The 12,545-nt window shown below is 36.6% G+C and overlaps 1 protein-coding gene across 1 annotated transcript in view; it reads left to right on the top strand.

The window, feature by feature from the left end:
- Positions 1–12,545, top strand: part of ALMS1 (ALMS1 centrosome and basal body associated protein) — a gene marked incomplete at its 5' end in the record, with an annotated part of 232,273 nt that overhangs the window by 196,756 nt on the left and 22,972 nt on the right. The gene's annotated exons all lie outside the window — the stretch shown is intronic.

Genomic DNA, 12,545 nt, shown 5'->3' with positions numbered 1-12,545 from the left:
CAACAAAGAGTATCTTCCTATAAGGCCGTTATCACATTCCTTAGTTTAGGGTGTTAATAAGGGAGATCTCAAGGGGTCAATAAATGTAGGCCATTGCTTTAACCCAAGAGGAAAATTTCAAGTATCACTAGACATGCTCTCCAAAGAAGGATGCTTGCAAAATGGTTCAGTGGAGTATGGAACAAAAAATATTTGAATTTATATTCATTTTCCCCAACTTTTTAAAATTTATATTTTTGTGTATATTTTATGAGTACAGTAGTGACATAACATATAAATAAATATCTATTTTGACAACTTGTGCTAAAAAAATTTTTGTCAGATTACATGATCAAAAGAAATTGGAGACCACTGGTCTAGAGAAAGGGAGGCATGAGATGTTCAGACAATTTATTATAAATATTATTTCTCCTCATTGAGCTTTTGGCAGTGTTTACATATATAAATAATAGAGTATGCTTTTTTCTAAAGTAAGTGAAGAATTGGGAATGGTACAGAGTAAGGATTTTGTTCCATAGGGGAGATAGATAAATGGATCCAGGAGAGGGTTTGTGTGTGTGTAGTAAAATACACATGACATAAAGTTTACAGTTTTGATCATTTTCAAGTATACAATTCTGTGGCACTGAGTATATTCACAGTGTTTTACAACCATCACCACTATCTATTTCCAGAAATTTTTTATTAACCCAGTGGAAACCCTGTACCCATTAAGCAGTGACTCTCTGTTCCCTCTTCTCACCAGCCCCTGGCAACCAGTAATCTATTTTCTGTCTCTGAGGATTTTCCTATTCTGGTTGTTTCATATAAATGGAATCATTTAATATATGACCTTGGTATCAGGCTTCTCTCTCTTAGACACAGTGTTTTGAATATTCATCCATGACATAACATGTATCAATACTTCGTTGCTTTTTATAGCTGAGTATTATTCCGTTGCATGTATATACCACATTTTGTTTATCCATTCATTTATTGATTTGGGTTGTTTCCACTTTTTGGTTATTGTGAATAGAACTGATATAGAACGTTTGTGTACACCTGTCTGCAATTCTTTTGGGTATATATCTAGGAATGGAAATGCTGGGCCATATGGTAATTCTGTGGATTAGCTTATTGAGGAACTGCCAGACTATTCCATAGTACCTGCACCATTTTGCATTCCCATCAGCAGTGTATAAGGGTTCCTCCAACCCTCCTCCTTTTTTCCACAGCGACTGCTTTAGTTTATATTCGCACCAGCAGTTCACAAGGGTTTCAATTTTATTGCATCCTTGCCAACACTTATTTTCCATTTTTAAATATATAAACTAGCCATCCTGTTGGGTGTGAGTTAGTATCATTGTGGTTTTGATTTGCATTTCCCTAATGATTATTCATGTTGCACATCTTTTTATGTGCTTATTTAACCATTTGTATATCTTCTTTTGAAAAATGTCTTTTCAAGTCATTTGGCCATTTTAAATCTGGCTGTTTGATTTTTTGGTTTTTGAGTTGTTGGGATTTTCTATATATTCTGGATATTGATCTCTTGTTAGATACATGATCTGCAAATATTTTCTCCCATTTTGTAGGTTGCCTCTTTCACAGTCACTCTGCTGACCGTGTCTTCTGACATATAGAAGTTTTAAATTTTGATGTAGTCCAATTTAGCTATTTTTTGTTGTTGTTTTTTGTGCTTTTGGTGTCATATCTTAGAAATATTTGCCAAATCCAGTGTCGTGAAAGTTTTCTTCTTAAGAGTTTAATAATTTTAGCTTTTACTTTTAGGTCTTTGATCCATTTTGAGTTAATTTTTGTGTATGGTGTAAGATAAGGGTCCACCTTCATTCTTCTGCATGTGAATATCCCGTTTTCTCAACATCGTTTGTTGAAAAGACTTTTTTTCCCCATTGAATGTTCTTGGCACTCTTGCCAAAAATCGTTTAGCCATATATGTGAGGGTTTTTATCTGGGCTCTCTATTCTATTATGTTAGTCTATATATCTCTCTTTATGGCACTACTGCACTGTTTTGATTTACTGTATACTTATAATGAGTTTTGAAAGCAGGTAGTGTGAAACCTGTAACTTAGTTCTTTTTTCAAAATTATTTTGGCTGTTCGGGTTCCCTTGAGATTTCATGAATTTTAGTAAATATTTTATTGTTTTTAATACTATCATATGTGCAATTTCTTTCTTAATTTCATTTTTGGATTATTCATTGCTAATGTATAGGTACATAAATAATTTTTACATACTGATCTTGTATCTTGCAGCTTTGCTGAATTTATTAACTCTTTTTCATGTGGATTTTTAAGGATCTCTAGGATTTCATGTTGAGGAGATTCCCTTCTTTTTCTATTTTGATGAGTGTTTTTGTCATCAAAGCATTTTGGTGTTTGCCAAATTCTTCAGCATCTATTGAGATTACTAGTTTTTTCTTTTTCTTTTTCTTTTTTTTTTTTTGAGACAGAGTTTCACTCTTGTTGCCCAGGCTGGAGTGCGATGACGTGATCTCAGCTCACTGCAACCTCTACCTCCTGGGTTCAACCAGTTCTCCTGCTTCAGCCTCCCGAGTAGCTGGGATTACAGATGCCTGACACCATGCCCAGCTATTTTTTTGGATTTTTAGTAGAGACAGGGTTTCACCATGTTGGCCAGGCTGGTCTTGAACCCCTGACCTCAAGTGATCCACCCCCCTCAGTCTCCCAAAGTGCTGGGATTACAGGCATGAGCCATTGTGCCTGGCCTGTTTTTTTCTTTTATTCTGTTAATATGGTGTATATTTATTGATAATCATATTTTGAACCAACTTTACATTCCTGAGATAAATACCACTTGATCATAAAATTCTGTTCATATGCTGCTGGATTCAGTTTATTAGAATTTGAAGAGGACTTTTTACATCTATATTCACAAGGAATATTTGTCTATTAGTTTTTTTGTGATGTCTTTACTGCCTTTATAGCAGGGTACTACTGGCCTTATAGAATGAGAAAGTTTTCCCACCCCTTGGTTTTTGATAATGAGTTTGAGAAGGATTAATGTTAATGATTGATGTTAATTCTTTAAATGTTGGTAGAATTCACCAGTAAAGCCATCTGGTCCTGTGTTTTTCTTTGGGGAAGTTTTTTTTCATTACTGATTCCATGTCTTTTAAGTCTATTTAGATTTTGTTTCTTCTTGAGTCAGTTTCTGTAGTTTGTGTTTCTAGAAATTTGTTTATCTTTTTTTTTAAAGTCTGTTTCATTTATCTCCATTGAATCTACATTATTCTGCTTGCTTTGGATTTAGTGTTTTTTTTTTTCTTCTCATTTCTTATGATTCAAAGTTAGGTTATTCATTTGGGATTATTCTTTAATGTAGGCATTTGTAGCTATAAATGTCTCTTTAAGCCTTGCTTTTGTAGATAAGTTCTGCCTTCATTGCTTGCCATAAGTTTTGGTATGTTTTGTCTTCTTTTTCATTCAAAATGTTTGCTGATTTCTTCTTTGACCATTGACTGTTTAGGACAGTGTTGTTTAATTTCTACTTGTGAATTCCCCACCTTTCTTTGTTATTGATTTCTGGTTTTACTCCATTGTGATCAGAGAATATATTTTGTATTATTTCAATCCTTCATTTATGACCTTGCATATGATCTGTCCTTGAGAATTTTACGTGCATTTAAGACGAATGTGTATTCTGTTGCTGTTTGGAGTGTTCTCTATTGTGTTAGGTCTAGCTGGTTTATAATGTTGTTCAAGTCCTCTATTTCCTTATCAGTCTTTTGTCCAGTTTTTCTATGGCTATCAGAAGTGGATTATTGAAGTCTCCAGCTATTACTGTGGAACTATCTATTTCTCCCATTGAAATCTGTCAGTTTTTTGCTTCATATATTTTAGGGCTGTGTTGTCAGTTGTGTGTATGTTCATAATTGTTATATCCTCTTCATGGATTGATCCTTTTATCAGTACAAAATCCCCTTTTTGTCTCTTGTAACAATTTTTAATGTAAAGTCTGTTTTGTCTGATATTAGGGTAACTACCCCAGCTCTCTTTTGGGTAACTATTTGCATGGAATACCTTTTTTATCCTTTTAATTTCTAACTCTTTGTGTCTTTGGATGTAAAGCAAGTCTCTTTTAGACATAACATAGATGGTCATTTTTTATCATCTATTCTGCCCTCTCTGCCTTTCAATTGGCGAGTATAATCCATTTACATTTAATTTCATAAGAAAGGACTTACTTTCCTCGTGTTGTTTGCTTTCTTTATGTCATATCTTTTTTGTTTTTCATTTCTACTGCCTTCTTTGTATCTAATTGATTTTTTGTAGTGTACCAGTTTTATTCCCTTTTCATTTTTTTTTTAACATTTCATAGTTATTTTCTTACAGGTTACATTGAGGATTACAATTAATATCTTAAACATGTAACAACCTGATATGAAATAAAACCAACTTAGCTTCAATAATATACAAACACTGTTGTTAATACATCTCTATTCTTCCCCTTAACTTTAATAATACACAAAAACTGTGGGTAGACATCTCCATCCCTTCCTCTTTAATTGTTATAGTCACAGATCACATCTTCATTTTGTCCCCACTAAAATAGATTTATAATTATTTTATGCATTCGTTTTTTAAATCAGATAAGGGAAAAGGGAAGAGTTACAAACCAGAAGTATAATAGGGACTTTATTTTTACCTATGTAATTGTCTTACCCTTATTTCTTATGCCTTATTTCTATGTATATGCCTTAAGCCTTATTTCTATGTATAACTTCAAGGTATTGTCAAATGTCCTTTCATTTCACCTTGGAGTACTCTCTTTATCATTCCTTATAGGGAAGGTCTACTTGTAACAAATTTACTTTTGTTTATCTGGGAATGTCTTCAATTTCTCCTTTATTCTTTTTTTTTTTTTTTTTTTTGAGACGGAATTGGCCTGGGCTGTATAGTGCAATGGCACAATCTAAGCTCACTGCAACCTCCACCTCCCGGGTTCCAGCAGTTCTCCTGCCTCGACCTCCCAAGTAGCTGAGATTACAGGTGCCTGCCACCATGCCTGGGTAATTTTTGTATTTTTAGTAGAGATGGGGTTTCAGCATGTTGGCCAGGCTGGTCTTAAACTCATGACCTCAGGTGATCCACCTGCCTTGACCTCCCAAAGTGCTGGGATTACAGGCATGAGCCACTGTACCTGGCCTTCTTTTTTTTTTTCTTTTTAAGATGGAGTCTCACTCTGTCGCCCAGGCTGGAGTACAGTGGCGTGATCTTGGCTCACTGCAACCTCCACCTCCCGGGTTCAAGTGATTCTTCTGCCTCAGCCTCCTGAGTAGCTGGGATTACAGGCGCACACCACCACACCCAGCTAATTTTTGTATTTTAGTAGCGACGTGGTTTCACCGTGTTGGCCAGGCTGGTCTTGAACTCCTGACCTCAGGTGAGCCACCCACCTCGGCCTCCCAAAGTCTCCTTTATTCTTAAAGTTTTGCTGGAGGTAGATTTCTTGTCTTACACTTTTTATCTTTCATCATTTCAAATATGTCATTTCACTGCCTATTGTCCTCCATGGTTTCTGGTGAGAAATTAGCAATTAATTTTACCGAGAATCCCTTCTGTGCTCGCCCTTACTCTTACTGCTTTCAAGATTCTCTGTCTTTGGCTTTGACATTTTCATTATAACATGTCTCAGTGTGGCTCTCTTTCAGTTTATCCTACTAAGAGTTCATTGAGCTCCTTCGATGTTCAGATTAATGTTTTCCCCTTATCAAATTGGAGGAGTTTCCAACCATTATTTCTCCACATATTCCTTCTGCCCCTTTCTTTCTCTCTTCTTTTGGGATTCCTAATACACATCTGTTGGTAAGTTTGATGGTATCCTACAAGTCTCTTAAGCTCTGTTCATTTTTCTTCATTCTGTTTTCTTTCATTTTCTATTTTTTTAGAGTAGGGTTTCACACTATCCCAGACTGGAGTACAGTGATGTAATCATAGCTCACTGCAGCCTCGAACTCTGGGCTCAAGAAATCTTTCTGCCTCAGCTTCCCGAGTAGCTGGGACTACAAGGCATGCACCACCACACTCATCTCATTCTGTTTTCTTTCTGTCCCTCAGAGTACGTAATTTCATTTCACCTATCTTCACCTATCTTCAAGTTCACTGATCTTTCATCTGTGTGATCAAATCTGGTATTGGACTGCTCTAGTGAATTTTTCATTTTAGCTCTTGTACTTTTCAGCTTCATATTTTCTATTTGATTCCTCTTTGTCTTCATTGATATTCTCTTTGTTGAGACATTGTTCTCCTCATTTCCTTTAGTTCTTTATCCATGGTTTCCTTTAGCTCTTTGAGCACATTTAAAAACAGTTGATTTAAAGCTTTTGCCTAGTAAGTCTACTGTGTGTTCTTCCTAAGGGACAATTTCTATTTATTTCTCTCCTCTAACCCATGAATGGGCCATACTTTCTTGTTTCTTTTCATGCCTCATAATGTTATGTTAAAATTTTGACATTTTGAATATTATGATGTGATAACTCTGGACATCAGATTTTCCTCCCCTTCTCTAGGGTTTGTAGTTACTGCTTGTTGTAAGTTAAAGTTGTTGGTTTATTTAGTGACTTTTCTAAATTATGTTTGTAACGACTGTACTCTTCGTTGGTGTGTGATATTTCTGTTCCTTTAGCTTAGTAGCTGGCTACTTGTTTGATAGAGATTTTCTTAAATGCCTGGGGCCGAAAAAAGCAAAAGAAAAAAGAAAATTCCCCAAGTCTTTGCAGATTTTCTGCATTCGGACACTCCTTCAATGCTTAGCCAGGCCATTCACAACTCTCTGCCTTAGCCTTGCTTCCTACTTGTACTGAGCCTAAAGGTCAACCAGTGGTGAAAGTGTCTGGTCTTCTCAGGTCTTTTCTGAACATGCATCTTGCTCTGTGCATGCACTTTCTAGTTTCCCTGGTATACATGGGAAATTTTCCAAGCCCTTATGCCCCAAAGATTCTCAGCTTTTCTTTCCTGCTTTTAGTATGTCTATTGTTTCCCTTGAACTGGTAATTTTTGCTCCAGGCAGTAGTGCCTTGTTCATTTGGTTTTCAATATTTTCAAGGAACATTCTTCCCTATAAAACTACTTTTTCACTCTAAGAGAGTTATGTGAAACTAAGGCAGGTCCCTTGTGTCAGTCCACGGCTAATACTCAGACATGTCAAAACAAACACAATTCCTTGGGAACAAGGTACTACTCCGTGCTGTCTTTGGGAGCAGGTACCTACATCAGGACCAAGGGCTGCCATCTTTAAGACCACCATGCTGGGTAAGGGGATAGCAGAAGGCTAAGTTAAAACGCTACAAAGTTCTTCTACCTTGTGCTGATGGCCTTTCTCCTGGTTTAGCAAACACTTGGTTACTATAAACCTTTGACTATCTTCCAAAGTTCAGATAAGGTTGGCTTTGACAGTTTTCCGTATTTTTTGGTGTTTCTAGAGAAGGCACTGTCTCCCTTGGAGGTCTCTACTCTACCATTTTTGCTTGTCATTCCCAGGTGGAGTTGTGTGTCCCTCTGACCATCAAAATAACTAGAGTGACATCAATTATTTTTTCTTTTTTCTTTTTTTTTTTTTTTTGAGACATAGTCTCTATTGCCCAGCCTGGAGTGCAGTGGCACAATCTCAGCTCACTGCAACCTCTGCCTCCTGGGTTCAAGCGATTCTTCTGCCTCAGCCTACCGAGTAGCTGGGACTACAGGTGTGCACCACCATGCTTGGCTAATTTTTGTATTTTAGTAGAGACAGGGTTTCACCATGTTGGTCAGGATGGTCTTGATCTCCTGACCTCGTGATCTGTCCGCCTTGGCCTCCCAAAATGCTGGGGTTACAGGCGTGAGCCACTGTGCCCAGCCTGTGTTACATTTTTAATATCTTTGCCTTTGATTTTACTTCATCCAGTACAGTTTTTTTTTAATTTGCATTTGCACTATTGCTCTTTGCCCATCCTTTTAGCCTTTTGAGTCACTTTACTCAAGTGTTAGTAACATCTGAATTTAACTTTTTTCCCACCCAATCTGAAGGTCTCTCTTTTGAAACAGATTTATTCCATTTAAGTTTACTGTTGTAAATGTTTGGTTTAAATTTTATTATTTTGGCTTTTTTTCATTCTGATGTATTTATTAAATAAAGGTGTGTTCAACTAAATTTCATTTCAAAGTAAGGAGAGGGGTGAATTTCTTGGGTGGTACAAAACACATACCAAAAAATTCCCTTCTTAACTGTTCTTAAGTGTACAAGTCAATAATGTTAAATGTATTCACACTATGTTGAAACCAATCTCCAGAACTTTTTCATATTGCAAACCTGAAACTCTATACCCATTGAACAACAACTGCCCTTGTCCCCCTCCCCCAGCTCCTGGTAACCACTATTCTGCTTCCTGTCTATGAATAGATTACCTTAGATACCTCATATGAGTGTAATCATGCATATTTGTCTTTTTGTGACTGACTTGTTTCACTTAGCATAAGATCTTAAAGATTCATCCATATAATCCATGTAGCATGTTATAGGATTTCCTCCCTTTTTAATTCTGTATGATATTCTACTGTTTACATATACCACATTTTGTTTTTCTGTTATTCATTGATGGACATTTGGGTTGTTTCCACCTTTTAGCTATGGTAAATAGTGCTGCTGTGAACATGGGTATGTAAATGTCTTTTTGAGACCTTGCTTTCAATTCTTTGGGATACATACCCAGAAGAAGGATTGCCAGATCATATATAGTAGTTCTATTTTTAACTTTTTGAGGAGCCTCAACACTGTTTTCCCTAGTGGTTGTGCCATTTTGCAATGCCACCAACAATGTACAAGGGTTCTAATTTCTTTACATCCTTACGAACACTTGTTTTTTGTTTTTTTTTTTTTATAGTAGCCATCCTCATGGGTGTGAGGTAATACTGTTTTGATTTGCATTGCTCTTATGCTTAGTGATACTGAGCATTTTTTTTATATGCTTTTTGGCCATTTGTATGTCATCTTTAGAGAAATGTCTATTCAAGTCCACTTTTACTTTTTTTTTTTTTAAGAGGTGGGGTCTCACTGTTTTGTCCATCCTGGTCTCGAACTCCTGAGCTCAAGCAGTCTTTCCCCATTGACCTCCGAAAGTGCTGGGATTGTAGGCATGAGCCACCATACCTGGCCTGCCCATCTTTTAGTTAGGTATTTGATTTTTGTTGTTGTTGTTGTTGCGACTGCTTTATATTTTCTGTATGTTAACCCCTTCTCAGATACATGATTTGTAAATATTTTCTCCCATTCAATAGGTTGTCTTTCACTCTGTTGATTGTGTCCCCTGATGTACAAGTTTTTAAGTTTAGTGTGGTCCTGTTTGTCTATTTTTGCTTTTGTTGCCTGTGATTTTGGTGTAATATTCAAAAAATTATTGCCACATTGAATGTCATGAAGCTTTTTCTGTAAGAGTTATATGGGTTTAGGTCTTACATTTAGGTCTTTAACCCATTTTGAGTTAATTTTTGTACATGGTATAAGATAAGGGTCCAATTTCATTCTTTTGCATGTGGATATCCAGTTATCCAAGCATCATTTGTTGAAAAAGCTATCCTTTTCCCACTGAGTGGTCTTGGCACCCTCGTCAAAAATCATTTGAACATATATGCGAGAGTTTATTTCTGGGCATGTTTTCTTATTTCATTGGTCTGCTTGTTTGTCTTTAGGCTAATATCACACTATTTTGATTACTGTTCCTCTGGTAATATGTTTTCAAATCAGGAAGTGTGAATCCCCCAACATTGTTCTTGTCTTTCAAAGTTGTTTTGGCTATTCAGGATTTCTTATCATTTTTAATGATTTCTTGCTATTTCCAATCTTTTTTGTTGATTGCTATGTAATACATGTTTCTTCGAGTTGGTTTTTTGATAACTTAGCAACTATGTAATCTAATTAACTAATATGCTTCAACCACTTTCTCAATCTGTCACTGTCAGATATGAAACTATCTATTGGCTCTATTATATGAAAAATTAAGAAACTGATTTTACTTCTTCCCACCTATCCCCCACATAATTTTCCCCAACTAACCAATAGTGGTTATATTTTGTGAATTTTGTCTCAGCTCATTTATAGTAGTAGTATTACTATATTGACTAGCTTCTGTTTCAAGAATTAGAACATTTTACTTACATTTTATAAGATCAGGAGTTATTTTACATTAGTTGTATTTAAATATAGGGTCAGTATTTACCAGGAGTCTTTTCACATACCTATTTATGAGTTTGTTAATTTCAATCTGTTGTTTGACTAGACTGTTAAATGTTCAGGAGTGATCATCTTTTATGTTCTTGCAAATTTGAGACTGTTACCTTTATGTACCAGAACAACAACTGAGTTGGATATAAAAGTTTTGATTAACAGTTCTTAATTCAAAACTGTTAATTTTGCTCCTCTTTTCTGGATACCAGTATTTAATGTTTCATATGCTTGCTTGCTTGCTTGCTTTCTTTATTATTTCCATAGTTTGGAGGGAACAGGTGGTTTTTGGTTACATGGATAAGTTGTTTACTGGTGATTTCTGAGATTTTGGTGCACCCATCACCTGAGCAGTATACACTGCACCCAATGTGTAGTCTTTATTCCTCACCCCCCTCCCACCCTTCCCCCCCAAGTTCCCAAATCCATTATATCATCCTTATTCCTTTGTATCCTCATAACTTAGCTCCCCATTATAAATGAGAACATACAATATTTGATTTTCCATTCCTGAGTTACCTCACTTAGAAGAATGGTCTCCAACTCCACATTGCTGCAAATGCCATTATTTTATTCCTTTTTATGGCTGAGTAGTATTCCATGGTGTATATGTACCACATTTTCTTTATCTACACATTGGTTGATAGGCATTTAGGCTGCTTCCATGTTTTTGCAATTGCGAATCATGCTGCTATAAACATGCATGTGCAAGTATCTTTTTCATATAATGACATATTTTCCTCTGGGAAGATACCCAGTAGTGGGACTGCTGGATCAAATGGTAGTTCTACTTTTAGTTCTTTAAGGGATCTCCATACTGTTTTGCATAATGGTTATACTAGTTTACATTCCCACCAGCAGTGTAAAAATATTTCCTTTTCACCATGTCCACACCAACATCTATTTTTATTTTTTATTTTTTTAATTATGGCCATTCTTGCAGGAGTAATGTGGTATCTCATTGTGGTTTTAATTTGCATTTCCCTTACAATTAATGATGATGAGCTTGCTTTTTTTTTTTTTTTTTTTTGAGACAGAGTCTCACTCTGTTGCCCAGGCTAGAGTGCAGTGGCATGGTCTTGGCTCACTGCAACCTCTGCTTCCCAGGTTCAAGCGATTCTTCTGCCTCAGCCTCCCAAGTAGCTGGGATTACAGGCAGGTGCCACCACGTCTGGCTAATTTTTTTGTATTTTTAGTAGAGATGGCGTTTCACTGTCTTAGCCAGGATGGTCTTGATCTCCTGACCTCGTGATCTGCCTACCTCAGCCTCCCAAAGTGCTGGGATTACAGGCATAAGCCACCACGCCTGGCCAATGATGATCATTTTTGCATACACTTCTTGGCCATTTTTCCCCCCCCCGCCCCGAGACGGAGTCTCGCTCTTGTTGCCCTGGCTGGAGTACAATGGCACAATCTCCACTCACTGCAACCACTGCATCCCGGGTTCAAGCAGTTCTTCTGCCTCAGCCTCTGGAGTAGCTGGGATTACAGGTGCCTACCACCACACCTGGCCAATTTTTTGTATTTTTAGTATTTAATTTTTTGTATTTGCATTTTGTATTTTAGTAGTGGTTTCAGCATGTTGGCCAGGCTGATCTTGAACTCCTGACCTCAAGTGATCCACCTGCCTCGGCCTCCCAAGGTGCTGGGATTACAGACATGAACCATCGCACCTAGCCCATTTGTATATCTTCTTTTGAGAATTGTCTATTCTTGTCCTTTGCCCACTTTTTGTTGGGATTATTTGTTCTTTTCTTGATTTGTTTGAGTTCCTTGTAGATTCTGCATATTAGTCCGTTGTCGGATGCATGGTTCGCAAATATTTTCTCCCATTTTGTGGGTTGTTTGCTGATTATTTCTTTTGATGTGCAGGTCCCATCTATTTATTTTTGTTTTTTGTTGCATTTACTTTTGGGTTCTTGGTCATGAACTCTTTGCCTAAGTCAATGTCTACAAGAGTTTTTCCAGTGTTATCTTACAGAATTGTTATGGTTTCAGGTCTTAGATTTAAGTCTTTAATCCATCTTGAGTTAATTTTTTTGTAAGGGTGAGAGATGAGGATCCAGTTTCATTCTCCTATATGTGGCTTGCTAATTATCCCAGGACCATTTGTTGAATAGGGTGTCCTTTCCTCACTTTATATTTTTGTTTGCTTTGTCAAAGATCAGTTGGCTGTAAGTATTTGGCTTTATTTCTGGGTTCTGTATTCTGTTCCATTGGTCTTGGTGCCTATTTTTATACCAGTACCATGCTGTTTTGTTAACTATACCCTTGTAGTATAGTTTGAAGTCAGGTAATAAGGAGGCCTCCAGATTTGTTCTTTTT

This window comes from Pan paniscus, chromosome 12, assembly GCF_029289425.2.
Source record: "Pan paniscus chromosome 12, NHGRI_mPanPan1-v2.0_pri, whole genome shotgun sequence".
NCBI classification, from domain to species: Eukaryota; Metazoa; Chordata; class Mammalia; order Primates; family Hominidae; genus Pan; species Pan paniscus.
Note: the sequence above shows the minus strand (reverse complement) of the source record. Positions and strands in the feature narration are given on the sequence as shown.